Below are 23964 nucleotides of genomic sequence, written 5' to 3'. Positions count from 1 at the left end.
TAAAAATGTGTTAGAAGGCAGATGCAGCTACAAAGGCGCATCTTTAAGACAGGAGTATTTCCTTCCACCAGATACTACCCGGAACTCACTCACTGGTTTAGAGGTTAAAGGCACAAAAGCATGTTGAGAAGGCGGAACTTCTGTCTTATCTGTTGTTCCCAGGGTTGGTGAACTCTGTGTAAACTCGAGAACAGAAATGACCCTTATAAACAGGTGCATACGTGTGGTAAGTACCAGATGGATATATGCTAACCAATAAATAACTCATACCACTTCCTCTTGACTCATAAAGTTGAAATAAAGGATAGTCAATATAACTGCAATATGCATTTGTTCTTGAGCAGGAAAGTTAAGTAATCCTGACGCACTTCAGTAACACTCTTGAGAGGAATTAGGTGGGCTTGTCATGGGTTGCCTTTTGGGTGAATCTAAGTTAAAACCTTTTTATTGTCTAGATGTATAGCTACTTGGTAACCTTTTGCCTTGGAATATTAGCAGTACAAGATTTTTAAGATGGGCTGAGAGGACCTGAAGTTTCCAGTTTGTTCAGTGTGACTTGATGACCACAGAGAAAATGGACTAGTTAATGGCCCTCCCTTTTTTAACTATATAATGCTTGCTCATGATTGAAATTTTGGTGAGCAAATTTTTGCTTTATTTCAGATAAAAACAAAGGGGATAATAGTTCAATTGTATATCATTTCGTGTGGATTGTTTTTCAGATGAAAGAAAACAAAAGGAGATTAAAGTTTTTTTCCAAGTGCAGATTTTAGATCCATTGTTCAAAGTGTGATAGTTGGCTTAACTGGTAGATAACCAAATGGGAGTGTGTGTGTCTTGATGTGTCAGTGTAGCTTGTGTGATCTGAGAACTGGTAATGAAATTCACAACACTTCTACGCTAGAATTTTTTTGTGAAACCGCAACATACATTTCTTTCACAGCTATTCCCTGACCTACATGTGTGGGCCCCTTTGAAGAATGGGTGAGAAAAAATGGTGATAAATGACTTGAAGTGAACTTTAGATATTTGCATTACAGTTCTGTGGGTTTAAGCTTTTAATTTTTACAATTGTAGTTAATATTTGTAAAGAGTGTCAGTTTTCACTGTTCTGTGTAGTGGCAATATGACTATTAAAAAAAACAAAAATGTAAGTACATGCCTATTTTATCTGTTCTGATGCCTTCAGAATTGGCATGCCCTTGCAGCCTGGGTGAGAATTGAGATTTTTTCCCAATTACGTTAGTATCTTATGATAAGAGAAAAGTTTCAAAGTTGTATATCTAAGTACACCTTCAGCTTCTTGATTGAGCCTTCTCCCCCGCCCCCCCCCCAAAATAAATGTGTTGGGTGTTTTTTTTTTTCTGGTTGTCTCTTGATAATTTCCATTATTTTTTTAAGGTCTAACTTATTAAAATTCACTTGACTTTGCTTAAGACTTTCATCACCATCAATAAATATTTCTCAAACTGCTTCTGTGTGATTTCTTCATCCAGGCCTGGGGATGCAAAGGAGAGGGGAAAATTTAAGATTCTTGGGGGTTAACCAAAATAAGAAGTAGGTAGGCTTCTCTGGATTTAGATTGAAGTAGGAGGAAAATTTAATTTTACATGGATTTTTGGTACCGATGGGATAGCCACCAAGCTGGTTCTGCCAGTTAGGCTGAGCTTTGGTATGGTACCAAACAAGCCCCACATCACAGGAGCCTAACACAACAAAAGTACATTTCTTGCTCTCGGAGTGCGCCTGGGAGATGTTCCAGGTCAGATGTCCTTCCTGCAGCAGCTCAGTAATCCAGGCTGCTTTCTGTCTTGTGGTTTTGTCATCTGATTGCTGCAGGAGGGAGGAGTTGTGGGTAGCTTTCCTCTGCCCTCAGTGATGAAGAGTCACTCATCACTGCTCACATTTCATCACCCAGCCATTTACATGGCCTGTCTTTTGCGAGGTAATGCAGTGCTTTTGTGCTTAAGAAGGAGACATTGGTGAGCTCCGGTAAAGTCTACCATATATGTCTCATTGAGGATTGGGAACTTAGAGAAGAGATTAGAACTAGAGATGAAGAAGATTTAGGAAAAGTCACTTACAGTAAAGGAAACAGTGGAGTGAATTTATAAGGAAAAGTGTACACGTGGAGAGGGTAAATGTTTTCCATGATGGATTTCCTGCATGTAGCTTTCTTCACAACTGGGGCAGTATGGTGTTCTAGAAAAGTGTAAGGATAGGTATTGCTGCTATCAGGAAAGTCCGAAAGGTTCTATTCATCTTGTTGATTTTTGTACTATGTTGACATTTTTCTGCCTCCAAAAGTGTACCCGCAGTTGGTTGATTGATCATTTTAGGGTGGTGCGATTTTGTAAGTTAGCAGATCTTAAATCTTGATGACAACAGGTTGTCTTTGCCAGAGCGTAGGTGGTGAGCTGGTAAGAAAGTTTATTATTATTATTATTATTATTATTATTATCCCAATGGGATTAGGAGAGAGTTTGAATATACTCTTAGGCATATTAAACATTATGAGGATGGTGGCTTTCTACTATCTTTTTTTCCAAGAGTGTTCATTATTTGACCTTGATGTTGGAATGTATGACCATCCTACTTCTGTGACTATGCCTAGAACATCCACAGAGAATCTGCCTACTGAGTCACATGAGGAGCCAGTGTTTTGGGTGTTTACTGTTCCGGTTTTTCTTCTCTGATCTTGCCTTTCCCAGCACTGTTCTTGCTACTCAGCAACTCTTCCTGTTTCCTCTTCCCTCCATGGTCTGGGGGAGCAGGCAGACCTGGATTTTGAGCTTTTTTCTGTGGCCAGCTGTTTGACATTGGGCAAATCACCTTCCAAGCCTCAGTGTCCTTTTCTATAACATGGAGCTGAATAGCTGCCTCGTGGAATTCTTAGTTTTTAGTAACATGTGCAAAATACTGCAGTACCTGGTACATTTAAATTGCCCAATAAATGTTAGCTATGATTGATATTATTGTCATTTCCCATATTTCAAGATGCATCTTAAATAATTCTTTCATGAAAACCTTTTCTTCAGTTTCACCAGGCAGTGGATATATGATTTACCCCATTGAACTGCCAGAGCACTTTAGATCTTCATTGACATTTTGCATTATTCTTCCTGTATGTCCTGAGACTTAACGTCCCACAGGGCCGTGGGCATCCTTCACTCATTGCCGTGTCTGCTGCATTGTCTTCATTCCGTGTTGCAAGTACTAGGTGCCCAGCTAAAGGTTAAACTGAGTCAAAATGAGATATAAGGGGAGAGGGCTCTAATACATTGATAAAATGGTATCCCTATTTGGGTTCTCCTACTGGTCATTTACATGGTCAGTTGTGATGCCCACCCCTCTAATCCACCGAAAGATAACCACTTCTATCATATGCGCCAGTGGCCAAACTCCTAGAATGCTGCCTCTGGATTGGGTCACTACAATTTAAGAGATACATTACATGCAAAATTTGGAAGATATCTCAAGAGATTAAAAGAAAAGTGGCTCTACAGAAATAAATTTTAAAAGTTAACTGAGATCAGGTTGGGAGAGTGTGATCATGCCAAAGCTGGTGAGCACAGTTTCATCTCCAGAGCAGCTGACTGAAACATAATGGACTTGGGTGAGATGTGCAGATGAACATCTGGTGGGACAGTGTAATGCTGGCATAGAGATTACCTAATGCCATTGGTGGGAAGATTTTCAGAAAACCACCTTTATTTCTAGGGCAGGGTTTCTCAACCTCAGCAGTACTGACGTTTGGGGCCAGATAGTTCTTGGCTGTCGGTGCCTGGCTTGTGGACTTATCGTAGGATGTTCAGTAGCATCCCTGGCCGTTCCATCCATTAGAGGCCAGTAGCATTCCCTCGCTCCTCCCCAACTGTGACAACCAAAGGTGTCTCCAGACACTGACAAAAGCCCCAGCGGGTAGAGGGAGAAGAGGTCAGAACCTCCCAGCTGAGAACAACAGCTCTAAGAGTTAGAGGGGGCTTCTGCCTGAAAGGGAAGACAAAGGAGGTGGGGTGAGAGAGAAACCAGATGTCCTGTCCAAGCATCAAGGTCCTGGCCAACCCAGTCATTGAGAACTGAAATTGCCTCGGGAAAAAGTTGAGGAACCTGGCTAACCCAGAAACTGGATGCTCTGCCTGAAATGGCCGAGAATAGATTGTTCTTAGGGAAACAGCAAAAAGGAAGAGACGGAGACCAAACACGGGGAGAGGAATCACTCTGCCTGCGGGCCCCGGTTATGTAAAGCCAGGCAGAGCTCCACAGACCTCTCAGTTCCTAGGAAAGCGTTTTAGTTGAGGTTGAGTTTATGAGAAAGAACGTGTCAGAGCTGTTGCCATTATCAGAGTTGAGGCTTCTTATCGTTTTAAATGGTGCTGAAGTGACACCGAGATTGAATGCCCTGGAATGTGAAACATGGGAAAAGAAGAAGTGGAGAGAAACACAGCCTGCTGTCTCTTAAGGGCCTGCAGCCACTTGAAAACACAAGAAAAGGTTATACAATTTGGAGAACCAATGTGTGTTCTTGAAATGCTTGTGCGAAGCACCTCGTGCTTGCAGAGAATAACTACAGGGATTTTGGAGGGTTTAACAGGGGCAGGCTACTTATCAATCAGCATTTATTAAGTACGTAAATACACAAGGTGCTATGATGGGAACTGTACACAGAGTCGCCACACTTGGCCTTGCCCCTCGGGATGTACAGCTTAAGGCGACTACAGTTGAGCATTGGAGAGATACAAGCAAGAGGTGTTTTCTGTGCCTGCCAAGGTTGTCCCACACGGGCCCTTCAATGTTCCACCACCACCACCAAAACAAGAAAGAACCTGTCACTCAAATTGGAAGGCTAAGTAAACTGGCAGGAAATCTGTCCGTAGCAGAAACAAGAGGTTACAGAGCAGAGCAACAGTGCCTCGATCTCCAGCCCAGGGAACTCAATCGAGGTGGATCAAAGGGGAGACGGGATCCTGGGCCCACAGTTCAGTTGGGAGTCATCCGCTCCTGGGCCCACAGTTCAGTTGGGAGTCATCCGCCCTACCTGGGGGCTGGTGGAAACCAAGCTCAAGTGCTTTTCCCACCAACAAGTCAGTCCATGTTCACGGTTTATGAAGAAGCATCAGGTTCTCTAACAGCCTTAAGATTTACAGTTGAGAAAAGTATTAGCCCCTGTAAAGATTTTCCTTGTCCCCATGCTGAAATCTGAACTAGGCATAAAAGCAGATGAGTGAGAAGGTCTCTTTATTTGCCACCTCAGATGCTAATACATACTCGGCTCCACAGCAACTTTTAAATCGCTGAATGCTCTTTCTTACTACACCCAACAAAATTCTCTTGGCAAGTTTTTTGGGCTTTCCTTTGTGTGTGCTCAGAGGATATAGATCCTCTTGAATATTGGTATAAACCAAAAACAATTATGAAGGTAAACTAGCTTGGTTAAAAGTAATGCACTACATTGAAATTTACTTTGAAATGCAGGGAAAAAGAATCAAGATAGATTGATGGATAGAGGGGGTGGTAGATGGTAGAATATAGGAGATGGACATATGGGTATTCACTGTAAATGTCTTCCAACTTGGCTGCACGTTTGAAAATTTTTCATAAAATGTTGAAAACTTTTAAAATAACCATTTATCATAGAATAATATGTACCAACAAGGGGAAAACTAATAATATTTAATAGAAGTAACAAGTTATAAAACATTATATACAATATAACCCCAATTTTATGAAAGTACAATAAACACTAAAATATTGTTTTCTCTTTTGGAGATGGAATTATGGGTGCCTTTTTTCTCCTTTGTGCTTTTCTATATTTCCCATTTTTCTTCAATGAACATGCATTGTTTTGCAATAAAAAATTACTTCATAATGTTTAAGCTAAAAAAAATATCTAAAGCCAAATCTAAATTACTTAGTGTTGAGAATTATAGAAGCAACTCAGCAGAAGACAATCCCATAAGCCCTACTCTTGACAATTAAGGCAAGAAAATGAAAAAAAATGTGTTTTAGCAGTCAGTTCCTTTTAAGCAGATTTTCAAGTCAAAGCCCTCAATTTGTATAATTCTAGCCCTGTAATATCCATATGGTCTATCACCAACACATAGCACAATCCCTGGCAGCGGTGTCCTTGTGGGGGCCTCCGTTGGTCTGCAAAAGCACACAGCTGGCACGTCTACCCTGTTTCTTTGTCCAATGGGTAGAGCTCAGTACCTGCTTCCCAGCACAAGCACAAAGATATGCCTGGTGAGTCAAGTGTTGTAGCTGAAATGAGAGCAAACCCTTGATTCCTTGGGTGACTTTGAGAAAAATCACATGACCCTTAACTGTAAAATGAGAGTGCTTTTCTCAGCACACTGAGGTCGGTCCACCTTCTTTAACTTTTTGTAGTGTCGTAGACCTATGAGACATACCCACCATTCCACTCACTTTCGGGGGAGATAAAAGGCATGCACAAATGGGTTTTCTCCAGGATATTTTTGAGGATCCAGTGTCCACAGGTTTTTGTGATGCCCTGGAAGCAGAGGCAGGAAGACCAACCATGCCTTTCCACAGGAAAGGAAACCGACTCCATTAGACAAGTTGGGTCCCCAATACAAGCATAACTCCAGGTGAATCCACTCACTTTATGAGATTCCAACTTCAGGAGAGATTCATTTGCACCCCTCTTTGCTTTACCAGGTACAACTTCCCATGTGCAGAACCCGTCAGAAAGTTGTGAGCCTTGAGAGCTGCTGAGCACAGAGCAATGAAGGCCCCCTTCTCAGCTGTAGAAAATGACCAGGTCATACTAAGTTTTCCTCTGAGTCCGCGTGAGCTGCTACTTTAGGATAGTGATGCTCTTTTATGCCATTTGCATGGTGTTCTGCTTAATAGAGAAGTCATGTGGAAGGAAAAACTTTTCTACATCAGAAAGACCTGGATATAAATCTTTACTCTCCACTTATGAAAAGTGACCTTGGGCCCCAGTTTTCTCAGGCATAACATGGAGATAAACTACTTCACAGGGTTGTTGGGAGTATAAAGTGAGTGAGACTGAGTCTGTACTAATGACCATTAGCACTCGCAAGTAAGCAAGGGCTGGGTATTTTAATTTACTGTGTCCGTGCTTTCTGTTGGAGAAGGACGGCCTCAGCTTCCCCGAGAGCCTCATCTCCGGCTAGTTTTCTGTTTCTTCTGGGGCCATTGATGGAGAGTAATCTTTTAGGTATTTCCAGCAGAACAAAGCTGTTTTTGTTCTTGTTTTTAATGACAACTAGAGATATCTTTTTATTGGATGGTCTCCTTGAACATTAACTAGAGTCCTAAGTCTTTTGGGAACCAGCTCAGGAGCCCAGGCTGGGAAAAATCTCCTTGTTCATTGGCTAATGGAGTTGTGATTGGGGGTGGGGATGGGGGAGGTTGGATGGAGGTGGTGTTTATTCTCAGTGGGGGTTTTGGAAAGCTTTGGGGGGAGAAAGGTGAACCACCGGCAGGATTTTTCCCAGCTCCAAATTTCATTCCTCGAGGAATGGAATGAAAATGACCATATTCCATCCATTTTCACATTACTTGTGTTTAGTTTATCTCTTCTCTCATTGAATTATGGCTGGCAATCTAGAAGATTGACTGCGTTAGTATTTTAAAGAGTTTCTTTTTGTAGTCGAGGTTCGAGGGATGGGAGGCTGCCCCACTAAGTAGACCTGTGATGACCAGAGCTTGCTAACTACTGAAATGAATGTTTGTAATTTCCTGACATAAGGACAAAATAAACATCCCAGGCTTGCCCAGAAATGTATTTTAGTGCTTCTGTGCCTCAGTTCTGGGTCTGCGTATGTTCTCAGAGCGTTTTGTGGGATATGTTTTACCCACACTTTTCTGTCAGGCACAGACAGTCTTACTGCCAGCTAAGAGTTGGCCTTTGCAATGTGGGCTGTGAATCCAAAATATTTCAAATTAAATCTTGGAAGGAATTTTCATCATTTATTTAATATGAAAGTGCGAGGTCGAAATTAAAAGTCAACGAGGGAGTGTAGTTGGAAAATGTAAACCATGTGAGACGTGCCTTTAAAGTTTTAACTCCTAGTTGGTAATTTTCTTCCCCAAGAACTCCCTTGAAAGTCCTGTCAGTTGAATTTAATGAATTTGAAGCTGTGAATGTGAGTCTTACATGAAAAGTACATAAATCAGAGTCAGGTTTTTCTTGGTTGCTGTTTTTCAATCCCACATGTAAGATGTTTATTAAATAAGTCTTGGCCTGTCTGAGTTAATAGATTGTTCTGTTTGATACAGTTGGGCCCCGGAGCCCATGGCAGGTAGACATTTCTGTGGATTTAATCATAAAAAAGCCAAGTAGAGGACATGTAATTATTTATAAACGGATAAAAATATAAAAGGTGAATGTTTAATGGTTAAATGTAGTGAAAAACGAGGAAGAATTTGCTGAACTGAATAGTTTTTAATTCCAGTTTTAGCTAGTGATATCCTTTAAATACATTTGGTTTAGAGTCGAGAGTGAGGTGAGATGGTAGTCTATATTTCTTGTAGATTTACAGTGTGGGGATTTCTAAGATTAATGGTATGGCATTTAATATTTCCATGGCTTTTTTTTGTCTAGTCATAGCCTTTTTCACCTTTTAAATAATTTGGTGTATAGTTTTTGATGCACAGATGAAAAAAAAGCATGGAAATGTTACTTTAAAGTTCAAGAGAGAAATGAAGGTGAATGGAAAATAAACATCATTTATTGGCCCTATCTGGTCATTTTGGTTTTGGCTGGAGAATGTGTGGAATGGTAATGCAGGTCAGATACGATCGTGAAACATAATATGACATCCAGATACTCTTATAGCCAACATTTCCAAGGCCCTGCTGACAGCTTAATTATTTCAGGCAGCATTTAATATCGCTGAATACCAGTTGTCCAAGAATATGGACATCCTTTTGGAGCCTTTTTCCAGTGTAAGCCCTGGCAGAAGATGTGAAAGCCTGCATTGACATAACGTTAAAATACAGGATTACCATTTCCCTGTACAAAGGGAATCATCATGGAATTCTTAGAAGCGGTGCTTCTCTACCAGTGATGTGGAAATAGGATACCGCTTACAAAACTAAACAACTTACTCAGTTTTCCAGGATGGAGTACAGGTTTTCCCGTGATGGGATCTGATTTGTAGACAGCCATCACATTTTCTCCTTCAGTCCTGCTCCTGAAATGGGTGGACTTACAAGTTAAGGATAGCGAATAAAAACATGGGAGTTGTGACCCGTTTTGGTCTCCAAGGCTTGTGAGAGCCTTTCCAGAGAGGCTGCTGCTGGCCTCCTTTTAAAGCTGAGAACAAATTTCAGCCTCATCTCTACTGAAAGTTATAACCCCTTAAGTATCAGGGTATCAAGGGATATGAGGTTTTTCTTTTAAACATTTCCTGAAGCTAAAGCCCCTGAAGCTCCCCTACCCCTCTGCTACTTTGAGCATTGCCTAAAATACGACGGCATAGTGAAGAATCTGGAGGACAGCTGGGAACTGGCAATTGCATGAGCGTGTGACTTTTTTTTAGACGTGCATTGAGGAGTTAGGAAGCCTTAAAGGAAAGACACCTGTAGAACATCATATAGCATTTTCTCTATATATAACATATATGTGCATGTTATATATATTTCTAAATTACCCACACGTGTTTAAATATAGTAAACTATTTTAATGTACTATTTTTAGAACATTCAGAGAGTTGTCCCTTGCAGCATTTCTTCTGTGGACTCTTAATAGTACTTAGCCACCTGGCGAAGGCTAAGACTGGTGGAATGAGAGTGCGGAGAATGCAATGTCCCATCTAAGTCCACACTCTGTTCATTCATTTAAAAAAAAAAAAAGTTCACATTCTCTGGTGCAGGTTCAGCTGATTTCCTGCTGTGCTTTGTGAGTTATTCTAGTATCCTAGGTAAATAATCCCTGAATGAAGTTGATGTATTTCTTTTTACTCACTTGGTTTGGCAAATCATTGACAGATAAATGATTTTATAAGCAATGAAATGAAACTCTACAAGAGCCTTGAAGCGTATGCATTTGGCATTGTTTTAGCTTTCATTTGCACCAAAGGTGGGCCATCATACCTTTAAAATTATTATACAAAATAATTGGATTCAAGTGCCCAATTTTAGGGTTAAGGGTAATAAAATTTATGGTTCAGTAACAGGATGTGTGTTGCAACTAATATAAATCTATTTTAGAAACATGAAACATGTTTACCATGTAATTCACAATGCAAATAGCAGAATCCAGAGCCATAATTATTATGAATATATATGTGTGTGTCTATGAATAAGGATAATAATGTAATACACTACCATGAACATTGTTGTGTTTGGGTAATGGGACTTTTAAAAACTCATTTAAAACACTCTTTGGTATTATTTAGTATGGCTTAATTTTAAGGGAGGGAGGAAAAAAGCTTTCATTTGACTGGCTAATTATTATTTTTTTAAGCCTCCAAAAGTAAAAGAGCGGGATGGAAAAAAATACTACCAAATACCAAATATTTATATATTTTTTGGTTTTAGAAAATGTTTCTTCATAGGAGGCAGTGCACATGAATAGTCATTTGTAAGAGATGACTGAACAATTCTCTTTTCCCAGGAATATCTCTTGAATATGTGGAAACACATTCTCCGCTCTTGCTTGCCTCTTCTCACTTAGTAAATGGAGATGGCAGCAGCTTGCTTTTCGTATCCTTCCTTGGACGTTGACTGAATAATGTGTGGCAGCCCAAGCATTTCAAATTCTCCTCTGGACCAATCAGACTATATTCTGGTGGATGGACCTGCTCTGGTGGCAGTTTTGGGAAGGGCTATTCATTACAAAATGTATTCATGGGTATAGTAGAGGTGATTATGTAGTTAGTTTTAGTACCTACATGTGTTTTCCCTCAGATAATTTCCGATCCATCAGCAAATCATGTGCCTCTACCTATGAATAAACCCCTAACCCTCTCCACTCAGCCACCCTAGCTCCGGCGATCATTACTTTGTGCCCGCACATCTCCAGCACCAAGCACGCTGCTGCTACTTGTGCCCACGTACAGCCTTGTCTCCGCAGAGCAGCCAGAGTAAGCTTTGTAAACTATGAGCCAGACCATGTAGTTCTTCTTTTCAAAATTTCTCAAACACTGCTTTTAGTCCACAGGGCTCGCTCCCTGTGTTCAGTCCCCTTCCTACCTGTCCGGCCATCATTTTTTTCACCTGCCCTCTCAGTCAACAGGCTCCAGCCCACCACCACCCTTATCTCTGTCCCTCGAGCTCACCAAACTAATTGCTGCTTCAGGCCCTTTACAAGTGCTGGCCCTCTTCCTGGAATGCTCCCAACTGTGGATGTTGACATGGCAGCCCCATTTCATCAGCCCAGATGGCACCACCTCAGAGAGGCTCCCCTGACCTCCATAGCTCAAGTGCTCTCCCCACCAATCGCTATCATACCTTAGTTTTATTTTTGTCGTAGCACTTACCACAAAATGAAATACAATAAAACCTTGGATTGCGAGTAACTTGGTTTGCGAGTGTTCCGCAAGACAAGCAAACACTTCTAATACGTTTTAACATGGTAAGCGAGTGATATCTTGCAATACGAGTAGTTTGTTTCCAGAACGAATTATGCTCGCAAACCAAGGTATTACTGTGTCTTATTTATGATTTAAAAAAATCGACCTGCCCCCAACCACTAATGTAAACCTATGTGGGCAGGTACGTTTTGCTCTCGTCTCTTTTCCAGCCCTTCAAATAGAGCCTGGCACATTCTAGAAGCGCAATAAAGTCTGCTGAATGAATAAACAAGTAGATATTCTCTGTCATTATATGATTGTGTGAACTGTAAATTGAAGCTCTTTCCAACTCCAACATGCTGTTATTCTCTGTGTTGAAGGCATTATTACAATTATATTATTATATAGCTAGTAGATTGTGTGCTTTGGTGGCCCCTCTCCACCCCTTTCCATTAATGGTGGTGGGGTTGTTATACCTATCTATCCATTTTGTTTTCCTTACTGGGACTGGATGGGCTAAATTAACAAAATGAAGCTAATGGACACATGAAGAGACTGATTCTGGAACTTAGGCCTTTTTTGTTTTGTTTTGTTTTTTAGGGTTCTGGTCCATATACTGTATCTAGTAGGTCACAGCCCAGAGCCTAGACCTGAGGGTCCCGGCCTGTACCACCAACAGGTTTTTATCACATTATGTGCCAGAGAGGCCATCTTGCTGTGAACAGGGCAAATCAAGGGTGTAGGTACTGCCTTCTGAGAGCTTAGAGTTCAAGGTAGAAATGTCAGTTAACTAAAAACTTGATAGCAAAGACGTAAAACTAAATACAATAATTTGCTGAGTAAATGAAAAAGGAAATAAGTCCATCTGATAACAGATCAATTTAACAAGTACTTATCAATCTAATCATCCTAGCTATTAAAAAAGGTAACAAATGAGTGATTATAAGTCATGTTTAAACTAATGCCACCCTAATCAGCTATCCATAGAATACACATCTGCTTCCCTTTAGAGATATGGTCACAGATATGGGGACCTGGGCTTATGCTGTAAGAAAGTAGTTTTAATTAAAAAAAAATTAATGTTTGTAATGATTCTTTTTCTTGAAATATCATACCAGGTAATCTGTATATGTTGAATTTAGACATAGCATTGCTATGATAAAGTTTAATTGTTTAATGTGAGTGTGACTGGGGACCCAACATCTGTTAAATTAAAAGCATATACAGTGATCTGGCTGCTTACTGTGTATCGTTAGTTACCCAGGATAATTGAGGAATCATGTTTTCTGAATTCATAAAATAAATTTCCAGATATCTGAAGCCCAATTAAATTTTAAATGTAGTCGCTAGAAATCATTCTGAAGTTTAGTTGTATGGTGTCTATTGAGGCAGGAAAGTATAGTTGTTCTCATCTTTTCATTGGTAGTGAATTTCTGAAAATGTAGAAAAATGGGATAGTAAACTTACATGTTAAGGGGAGGAGTGTAGCATTTTCATTTTTGAAGGGCTAAATGCACTTAAAATTCCTAAGTGTGGTTCTCTGGAGAGGAACTTTCTCCTGGATTTTTGCAAGCCAGGGACCCTGCCAGGTCCCCAGGCTGGTGCCTCTCATTCCTGACTCCTTAGGCATCTGCTTTCCCACGCTCATGCAGCCACAGGGGACTAGGAGGTGGGTCAGGACGTTTCTAAACTTTGTATGCCTTTGTTAGGAGGTGGGTACCTCGAACCTTTGGAGTGATTTGTGCCAGCTGTATCCCCAGTGTTCAACAATTCAAAGTGTAGTCCATGGAACAGCTGCGTCGGATCCCCTGGGAGCTATAGGAACAGAATCTCAGACCCCTCCTGGACCTATTAAATCAGCAGCTATGTTTTTTACAGGCTATCCAGGTGACCCCTTATGCTTTCTGCACATTTTCCAATTCTAATATGGTCCTAACACTTTGGCCCCTGGTCCCAAGACTGTGGGAGGGAGAGCAGGGCGAGTTCTCCTAATGTCTTCCTGCCAGGCTCCCACTGATGGCAATGTGGGATCTTGCCAGTGTTCCGTTAAAAGGACCCACAGGGCAGGGCTACTGGGGGCAGGAACTGACAGCATGCTGCTGCTTCCAGCAGAGCCTTCATGGGGCCCTTTATGGGGTGTTTCTTCATCTTTCTTCTCACTCAACCATGCTCTCAGGGCACACTGGGTTTGCTAACACACTGCTTTCCACAGCCCTGGACATCTGCGTTCCTGTAATGAGCACCCCCATTCCCTCATCTCTTCTGATGTCATTTCAGTGTGGCATCATCAGTCACCTGTTTCTGGGTGAGAGTGCGTCAGAACAAAAGGGATGAGAAGACCTCTATGCTATAGGCCTGCCCTTACTTCCTGTTGTGTAGCTGTTAACTTCAGGGAGAACCTCAGGTTGCCAGGGGAGACCAGATAAACAGGAATTCGATTACAAGTAAAATCAAATCAGATGGAGAGATAGGGAGGGGTGGGTGGCATTAAGGTGAATGGATTTTTACCCCCTATGTCCTTGAGCTAGGAGAAATTTTTTAGTTACTTGCTTCTTCATGGATGTCATAGCCAAGGATATTTTATTACTGGAGAAGTACACCCGGAACAATGAATCATTCCCCTGTATAATTTTCTGTACACCCAATCACTGTGGTACAGAAGGTAGTTGCAGTGCTGGCTACCAGAAGCAGGGTTCCATCAGATGGAGTTAGTAAGAAGCTGGCAGGAACTGGGGCTCCATGGGAGTCGAGGTAGTGGGGTTGGGGGCAAAGAGGAATTTTTTTCAGAAGCTTGCAGTAGACCTGGTTCTAGTTTCTATCTAAGTGTCTAGGGTAATCATATTTATAATATTAACAGTCAAAATATAATTAAACACTTAAGTGTCAGACATGTTCATTTATATTGTTATGTTTGCATACATTATCTTATTTAGTATTTATAGCCATCCTGTGAGGTAGATATTATTGTCATTCCCTTTTTATAATTGAGAAAACCGAGGCTTAAATGCACAAGGAACTGGCCCAAGGTCACATAGCCAGGAGAGCTGTCTGGCCCCAGACTCCCACTCGTAACTACTACATGACCAAGAGGAAGTGCCGTGGGGCTGGGCTGGGTTTTGAAATACAGAGTGAACATATTGGGTGTGTTAGACATTAAAAGGAGTCAGGAATTATGTTTGAAAATAGAGTAAAATGAGAGGGGGAAAAAAAAAAAAGCCTGGTTTTTGTTAAGTGGAGCTTGGAATAGGCCGCAACCTCTTGTTGGAACTGATGCACATCACGTGGTCTCTTGGCGCCTATTAAGTGATTGCCTTAAGCGTTTGTCTAGATAGGCCCCGTTTCTAGCCTGTGTTGTATACTGGGGTGGTACTAGGCAAATCACGTTTCTTCTTTGCCTGCTGTTTCCCTGTTAAGTTCTCCTAATAGGGGGTGCTAGGAGGGAGAAAGCACATGCTTCATCCGGTTTGCTTACTGTTCCTGTCAACTTCGTTCCAGAAAGGGCCTTTCACTCTGCTAGCTGCAGTGCGTTCTAGTCGCCAGGTTCTTTCTACATCCTGGAAACAGCCTCCTGGCTCCCCTCAGAGATGCCTGCACCAGCCAGCCCTCAGAAGTTTGAGTCCCAGCCCCATGTGGACCCCCACTGAGAATCTTTCCTCGGGGATCCAGAGGGGTTAGCACCTGCCCCTCAGAGGTCCGGGTCCCAGCTCTGTGGTTTCTTCCTCTAAACTGTTTGATTCTGATAACTCCGTCCCCCATACCCCCGGCCCAATGGGTGGTAGCTGCTTCCTAGTGTACTCTGTATCACTCAGTCTTTTCAGCTCTCTAACACCTATCAAGCCAGTTGTTTATATTCAATAATATCTGCTGCAGTACCTAGTGTACCTTGTCTTCCCAGCTAGCCCCTGGCTGATAAATGTTCCCAAGTCCTGGTGTCCTGGCAGGGAAGGGGGCAGAGCAGCTGATACCCGGGGTCCGTGATTCTCAAGAGTATAGGGGAATCGCTGGAGAAGCTTATTAAAAACCCAGATTTCAGGCCTCCAGTTGACATAATTCTGATTCAATAGGTTGGCTATGAGCTCAAGAATCTGCTTTATAAACAGACATCTTAGGTGTTTCTAGCGTAGTGACCTGGTCTCCGAGGCTTTGAGGAAATTTGCCCCAACCCAGGACCTTCTCATGAGGCAAATTTCTTGAGTCTGGGGTTGTCCTGGGACTTAGAAACCAATTTTATTATTAATTAATTAGTTGATTAATTAAATAGAATGGGGGCTATGGGAATGGTGAAGGCCCACCAGGGTTGTGCATTGCCCCTGGGGGCTGCACGTGTAACCCTTGTTCAGCCCAACAAGCTCTGACGCAGTAGGCTAGAGAAGAGAGCTCTCCCCCAAATGGAGCACCGTCTGCTGGTCAGGCCTTGCACGCCCAGGTTGCTGGCCATTGAGAGGGTTACCTTTTTCTTCATGCAAAGGCAACATGCATGCAGCCAAGATGGGATGAATGGGACTGATGTCAAAGTAGATACTGGCTCTTCTTTGTGCATTTCGAGCCCTTCCCATTTCCAGGTGGCTTAAGATTGGAGCGGAAAGGCATTGGAGACCATCGTCGTATTTCAATAGAGCATCACGTTAGAACCAGGGCACTTGTGTCTCTGGCCTTTGCCAGTGGGTATGTCTTTCTGTCTGTGTGACTAGCAATGGACATTCCTTTGTGGAATGTTGGCTTCCCTTTGGCTGATTTCATCAGTAAAACGAGTAGGTTTTGCAGGCAGTTGTTGCTACCCCCTCGGAGCAGAACAGGAAGTTTTTCAGTCCAGCCAGATCCTGGGGCTTTGAGTTTGCAGGGCCCAAGGACTTCAAAGTGACCTTTAACTGAATATAAAATTCCAGCTTGCTTGGTAGGATTGTGTGCCTCCTGCAGTCCAGGGCCTGATGCATTGTTTCCTGAGGTGGCTTTGGAGGGCTGTCATCGGCTCCTGTCTGTCACCTCTTCACATTCTCAGGGGTTTTCTGTCACCTCTTTATGTTCAAGTAGAATCATAGAAGGCCCTGCTTTATTTTAGCCAGCCTCATTTTGTGTGGCTTCTACATGCTGAGCAGCGGCCGGGGGATTTCATTTTTATATAAAAACTTCGGTCCACATCCCATGCTAGTGGAACATTGCTCTTCAGTAAGAGCTTTCCTGTGACGCTTGACTCCAGAATTGAAAAGGATGTTCTGTAAATCAGAAACGCCTTCAGGCAGGTGGCGTCCCTAGGCTCATTTCTTGAAGTTAACTGCCACATCCCCCAGCAGCTAACTTAAAAACACACAGGGTGAGCCGTCCAGCGTTAGCATATTGAACAAAAGTGCTCTTCTTCCTTGCTTCTAGGTTATAGCCTACACCAGGGCATACTCTCCTGTGTGTAGACGCAGCTTTTAGCACTGCTTCACCTCTCATGTCAACAGGTGGCCTCCCCAGGGATGGGTTGATCAGAGTTTTTATTCACTTAGCAAACACTGAGGGCCTCCTGGGTTCTAGGCAGGTGCCTTGGTGAAATGGCTACTTCTAGGAGTAGCAATGCTGAGTGAGACTGCTCTGTGAGCCTGTGGGTCCTCTGATGAGGCAGTACTGAATCTTTGGGAGCAGAGAGGAAGTGACTAAGTCCACTTGGGGTTGTAAAAGAAGGTACATCTCAAGTGATTCATAGCCAGTCCCTGCAACTAGGTTGTCAACTCCCCTCCTCCCCCATCAAAATAGGATAGTCTGTTTCTTAAAAGTAAACACACATTCATTGACAGAGTTATTATATGTTTACTCCTAGTTTCATATTGGTCAGTGTCACCATTAGGACTAGAATCCTACAAGGTGGTTTCAGCTTTGAGGGGCCTAACCTGAGTGCCCTTCAGACTAATTGTTACTATTATTTTTTTAATTGGCAAGTAAACATTCATAGAATAATTTTCAGCTACTGTGTATCAGTAAGAAAACAAAATGATGAAGTAAATCCCAGCGTTAATTACATTGAATGAGATGGAAATTAGAGCCTGTTATTTAACAGTTCCTTCTCACATTCAAACCCCTCCCCTTTAATCTGGTGCTTAGACTTTCCCTGTACCCCCTAAAAACTTAACTATTGATTTTCTTTATGCTAGGTAATCCCAATCTACCCCCTTCTGATTTTAGTAAGTAAAGTATAGGTTTTTTTTTTTTAATTGTTGCTTTAGATGTAGTTTGAGGTCCAAGGTGAATTTATTGACATTCATTCCGTTTTGATTCCCCACACCAGTTTCCCTCTATCTCTCTTAACGATCAGAACCTGAGGCTACTTTTTGTTTTTCTGTGTTATTATCAGATGGTTCTTGCTAGGTTGCACACAAATGCTGATTTTCTTTGGTGAGGTCTGTGACCTCTAAAGGTTTTAATAAACCATGCTTTCCCAAATAAGGCGGTTTATCCAGGTCAATGGTGAAATGTAAGTACCTTCACTGAGTGGCCATTTCTCCACCTCACCGTGGTCTTTGTTTATTTATTTTTTTAGTGAGCTCTAAATCTGCTCCAGCAGCCTCAGGAGGAGGCTCTACTAACTGGTTCCTTTGACGGAGGCAGAAGGGCATGCCTCAGCCAGCTTGGTTGTAACAAGCCATGTTACTCAGGAGGGTCACCTGTTTGTAGCCGCCCTGAAAAGCATGGCCTTCCTGTGCCCAGCCTGCTGTCTACACGAGGTCTGTGCACCTTTTATCCACACAGGCCAGCAGTAGCGTCTGTTTTGTAAAGGAATCCACATAGCAAATCTCACATAACACCTGTCCCGCTGTTTCTGTTCTTCCTTGTGTTTGACTTGAGAGTTTACTGTGCACGTGTTCCTTTCACACAGAACGCGCCAAATGAATAGGTCTGATACTTTGCGTGTGAAATAGTAGGATGAGGTGGGCGGTGACACAGTGACATATAGTAAATTAATTTGGGGCCATGTCCTGAGTACATTTGCATGTTACGTTGAGCCATAGGAAATGTGATCATTTTTTTTTTAATCTGGAAGAATGGCAACTTCATATGTGTAATCCAGTAAATAATTAAACTTTTGGACCATCCGGTAAGGAAGGGTACACCTTTGAAGCGAAATAGCAGTAACGCAGGAAGGCAAATCACAGGCTACAGGAAGCATTTAGGTGACTCCTAATAATTGAATATTTAAAAAATTAATTGCTAATGTTATCCTGTTAGGAGGTCTCACACAAAATTCTGGATTTTCAGCTTTCCTGCTGAAAGCAGAATCTTGCCATGCTAGGTCAGCCATCTCGAGTAGGGACAATGGGCAGAGGCAGAGTGGCAGCTGCACCCCTGCAGAGCTCACGTGTGTGTCCATTCACACCCTGGCCAGCTTCTGGCCCTCATGTGACCTGATTGTCTGCAGGGGCTTTGAGGTTGGACACATGATATAAATAGAGCACACAGAGTAAGTCGGGTAAAGAGAGAACTGGAAGAAATCATCGGCTGGACCAAAGCCATTGGTTTTGTTTACTACACGCCACCAGCCAGCACCTCCAAAAAGAAAGCCTGATACAGCTCTGGACTGTTTACTTGAGAAAGGACAGGTAAGCATATAATTAAGGAGTCCTTTCATGTGCTAAGGAGATGGGCAAAAACTCTTGTTCAAGTTTTGGCTTGGAGCTCCTCATTTAAGCGGGATGTGAGGGCAGAACGTCCTTCCACCGGCCACCATTCATGTCAGAGGCTAATGTAATGCCTTTTTTTGTTTATTTTTAAAATCCTCACATTTATGGGAAGGGATTACTGGACAATTGACCACTTCCTATCCTAACTCTAACATAAAGAAATGTATGTAGACTAATGTATGTTTTTAAGAGTACCAGATATTTATTGCTACATGGTTCTTATGGAGGGGGGAGTAGAAACAAAGAGAAGACTCATCAATAGAAGAAGGGCCGAATAAGTTGTTCACCAACATCATGAAGTATTATGTAGCATTAAATGGCAAATTGGCAGGACCCCAGTTGACCTGGAGGGATTTCCTTGCGGAGTAATATCAGCTAAGACTTAATTAGTGCTTTCTGTGTGCTTGCTAGGTACAGTTCCAAGGGCTTTTCAGTGTATTAGCTCATTTGATCATTAGTGCTATTATTGCCATCTTATAAGTGAAGAAACTGAGGCATGGAAAAATGAAGAAAGCCATCCAAGGATAAGCAGTTAGCTGATATGTGCAGGGTTAGGATGCAAACTCATGCATTAATAATCTGGGTGGGCAAAGATTTTCTAAAGTCATTTTCTAGGTTAGCAAAGTACATTATCAACGAGATGTTTAACTATAGACTATTAATTCCTAGCTGCTCCTGAATTCTCTGGCTTATTCTCTTATGTTTTACACTCTTAAGACTTACCATGCTGTGTCAGTCCTTAGAAATCATTTACCATATTTGCTGGCGTATAAGACGATTTTTTGGCCCTGAAAAATATGCCTCCAAGTGGGGGGTCGTCTTATACGCCAGGTACACTTCAGATAGACTGCCCATAGTGCTTGCCCCGTGCCATAGTGGCCTCCCGATGCCCGCCCACTTCATTCCACATACCGTTCAGGCATCAGCAGTGCTGCTGGGTGTATGCTCGGCTGTTATGCGATTTTGCTGTTATGCGATTTTACCACACTCGAAAAATCGCACACAGCCGACCATACACCCAGTATGATAGCGCAAAATCGCGAATCGCGATACCATACTGGGTGTATGGTCGGCTGTGTGCGATTTTGTGAGTGTGGTAAATTCGGGTTACCGTATATTTCTTTACATATGCATTGAAGATTCGCGATTTTGCGCTATCATGGTGCCTGTTAGAATGTTGAAGAGCTCGCACTTGCGCACTAGTGAGGTCCCAGGGAGATGCTGATGCAAGGGTGGACCAGACTGCTATAGTGACAGGGCGGGCAAACAGGGAGCAGGGACCAATCAAATCAGGCTTTGTATACAGCCAACAGCCAACCACAATACTGCACCATTGTACAGTACAGCATAGAAAATGTCGACCAGTCAAACCCCTATCATCCCTATCATGGCACCAGCCAAAAGAAAGAAGTATGATGCAAATTTTAAACTGAAAGTTATAAACTTTGCTAAGGAAAATAATAGTTGTGCTGCTGCAAGACAATATGGAGTAACAGAAAAGATGGTTCGGGACTGGAAATCAAATGAGAAAGCATTAAAGAGTATGCCAAGGGGTAAGTGTGCATTAAGAAGAGGCACCCCACACTGGCCAGAACTCGAAAAACATGTAGCAGACATGGTGGCTCAACATCGCCAAAATGGTTATGTGGTGACACGAAATACAATACGCTTGTTTGCACTTCAGTGGGCCAAATCAAATCTGATATTGTTTTACCTTTTATTTGGTGTGTGGAAGGTGTGCGGAAGAGGGGGTAGTCTTATACGGCGAGTATATAACAAACTCTGTATTTTGAGTGGAAATGTTAGGGGGTCGTCTTATACGCCCAGTCGTCTTATACGCCGGCAAATACGGTAGTCTTCTGGTTTTCACATTTAGCCTTCCTTCCCCCTTTTAAACCAGTGGAACCTTTTTAGAAAGCACAATGCGTTAGTCATGGCCTGGGGCTACTTGCCCTCTCCTTTTCCCCTGGGGTGCTGTCTAAACTACAGATACAGTCTCCCTCCCTCATGTTACAGATGCAGAAGTGAGTCCCAGAGAGAGGGCCTAATGCTTCATGAGTCGATGTTTCCAGGCATGTGAAGCACATTGTGTTGTTAGGCCTTACAGGTAGATTTTATTATGCCCATTAAGGAACCTGAGGTTTGGAGAGAAACGAGACCCAGCACCACAGAGGGAACAGTACCAGGGTTAGGGTTGGATAGAATCCCAGCATAAACTTCTTTTCAGGGGTTCCCTAAGACTCGGGAACTGCAATGCAGTGGCCCCCCAGAAGCCTTTCAGTGGGATCTTGCCTCCTATTGCTGTAGACTTAATTGGGAAGTTTCTGAGAACTTCTTATTTGTAGGGCGTTATTTACCACAAGTGGTGGTGGGACAGTGACTTAAAATAGACAATGAAAGGCTTTTTGTATTAGTCAGCTCGGGCTGCCATAACAAGATGCCATAGAATGAATGGGTGCCTTAGACAGCAGGAATTTATTCCCCACAGTTTTGGGGGTGGGTAAGTCCTGATCAAAGTGCTGGCCAACTGGATTTTAGTGACAGACTTCTTCCCTTCCTCATTCATAAAGTGAGGGGTTGGGCTTGATGGTCATTCAAGCTCTCTGCACCGCTGACGTTGCTCCTGATCTCTCTTGTAGTTGAAGGAAATCTTTGGATTTAAATCAGAATCTCCCGAATTGTCCAGTGAATGGTTAAACCCATTCACGGTGTGGCAATAACCTCTGGTCATGACGTTTGATATTTATTCTCTCTGGAGATGAGAGGCTGCCGATTGTTTTTTAGTCAGCTGTGACTGTAAAGCAGCAACAGTTCTCTAATAAAAACGTTCCTTCCCACTCCCTCCTGCTGTACAGACTTCTTATTTGTGTCCATATTCGCGCGTGTGTCCGTGGAGGTCAGGAGACTCATAGGCAAGGACTTAACTATGAGAGGTAGCCCCGCATTACATGCACTTGTTTTGTTCTTTCTGGGAATTTGTTTCCTTCTTTCCTGTTTTTCAGTTCCCCTGATATGAGAATGCCCTGGGATGTGGATGAGGTTGGTTGGAGGGATGGGGTTGTGGGGAGATTTACAATAGGTAGGACTGAGAATGGCTTCCCATCAGCAGCTACTTAAAGATGTTTGTTGATTTCTCTGCTGGGTATCAAGCCCAGTGCTAACTAGCTACTTATCACTTTCTGTGTGGCTCCTTCAATGATGGTCTCTTGTTCTGGAGACTTTGACTGGAAAATACACTTTGCTATCAGCAGGGCTCTTTGTAGTGTTTGGCTCTGGTATTTGGAACATTCTGGATTGAGCCCAACAAGCTGTGATCGGCAGGGCCAGTGAGGCCAATCCAGTGGGACTTGGAGTAGCAGCTGACAGAGCAAGCAGTGAGGTTAGGGGCAGGGAGGCCCTTTTCCACAGCCTCCGAGAATAAATAGCACTCTCTTCTGGAACTGAATTCCAGGGAGAGTGAGGCTCGCTCGAACCTTCCCTCTAGGTTGTTTCTCTTTTCTTCAACCATATATGACACAAGAGAATATTTTCTTAGCAAGGGCAAAACTAGTGAGGAAGGGAAGAGGGTGCTCTGGCTTGCGGGAAGTGGGAGAAAGCATGGAGCTTGGGATCTGTCAGACCTGACTCAGGTACCAGCTCAGGCACTTATCAGCTGTGTGGGCAAGTTTTCTGAGTCCCAGATTGTCAAATATAAAATGAGGCTAATAATAAAAAAAATGTATAGGTTTGTAAAGAGAATTATGTGAGCATAGCGCCTACTGTACAGCGGGTGGTCAATATGTGTGGATTTCCTTCTCCAGGGAACGCAGCCTGGGCTTCCTGGAATGGGAGTCTTGAAGTTGCAGACCTGGGTTTGGAGCATGAGGGTCATGTGCTTGGGTCCCCTGGTCAGGGAGCCAGAGCTGATGATTGAGACCACAGGGCAGAAGAAAGGGCAGAACTTGAGGTCTAAAGACACACATTTGGGCACTTCCGAGGGGTGAGAAAGCCTTGGTATGCATTAGGAATGCCATGCCTTTATTACATATGTAAGGAAAGCTAATACTGACCTCTCTTTCTTATTGCCAAAAGATGCCTCTTCTCTCTTTTGATATTTGGTGACTCATTTGGGAAGTGGTGCCTGAAACAAACAAACAAACAAACAAACAAACAAATAAAACTTTAAGAAGAAAGGTAGATGGTCACATCTGGCCCCTTTTTGCACAATCCTGAGCTTTTTTCCTCATTGATAGCCTTGCAGTAGTCGAGGATTTATGTGATCAGAATGAGATTTTTGGTATTCTTTGCAGAATTGAGATGCCTTAACGTAGAGGTCTTTTTGCCCCTATGGAATATAAATCTGATTAGGAGCTTTTTGTGCTCTGCCACAAATCATTACATGTCTACATTTTGCTCTTATAAAATATAGATAATGACATGACTCTGTCTCTCCTAGGAGCTTGAGTGCATTAGCTAATGATCATGAAACCTTAGGAAATTCATGTGCATGCCGAGAGAGCTTTTGTAATTACACATTTGCATCATTTTGCTTGGCATCCTTGAAAGTTGTGCTTTCAACATGAGAATACTCAGGTTGGTGCCTGTTTTTCTAATTGTAGAGCAAGCTCAGAAGCCTAAGCTCAAGGTGTGCTCAGAGCAGATACATTTGTCGTAGCATCTCATGGAAACCCTTCAGTAGCTCAGGCTGGAGTGGTGTGATTTGGGCTTATGTGGAAGAAGAGCCTGAGGTATTTTAAAGGCACTGAAGTTAGAAAATATCAGGACCTGAGGATGGTAGTGGCTTCCATGAAGGGTTGTTCTTA

General features: G+C 42.6%; 1 protein-coding gene across 4 annotated transcripts in view; it reads left to right on the top strand.

Annotated features, from left to right (window-relative positions):
• The window catches only part of STK39 (serine/threonine kinase 39), a 278425-nt gene that overhangs the window by 31489 nt on the left and 222972 nt on the right, over positions 1 to 23964 (top strand). Inside the window, exon 1 of one of the 4 annotated variants that reach the window (XM_019656625.1) lies at positions 18982 to 19081. The exons of the other annotated variants lie outside the window; for them this stretch is intronic. The gene's annotated coding sequence lies outside the window, so the exon portion shown is untranslated. Of the gene's footprint in view, positions 1 to 18981; positions 19082 to 23964 lie in introns of those variants that run through there. 4 annotated transcript variants of the gene reach the window in all.

The sequence above is a fragment of the Hipposideros armiger genome, unplaced genomic scaffold, assembly GCF_001890085.2.
Source record: "Hipposideros armiger isolate ML-2016 unplaced genomic scaffold, ASM189008v1 scaffold_263, whole genome shotgun sequence".
Taxonomy (NCBI): Eukaryota; Metazoa; Chordata; class Mammalia; order Chiroptera; family Hipposideridae; genus Hipposideros; species Hipposideros armiger.
Note: the sequence above shows the minus strand (reverse complement) of the source record. Positions and strands in the feature narration are given on the sequence as shown.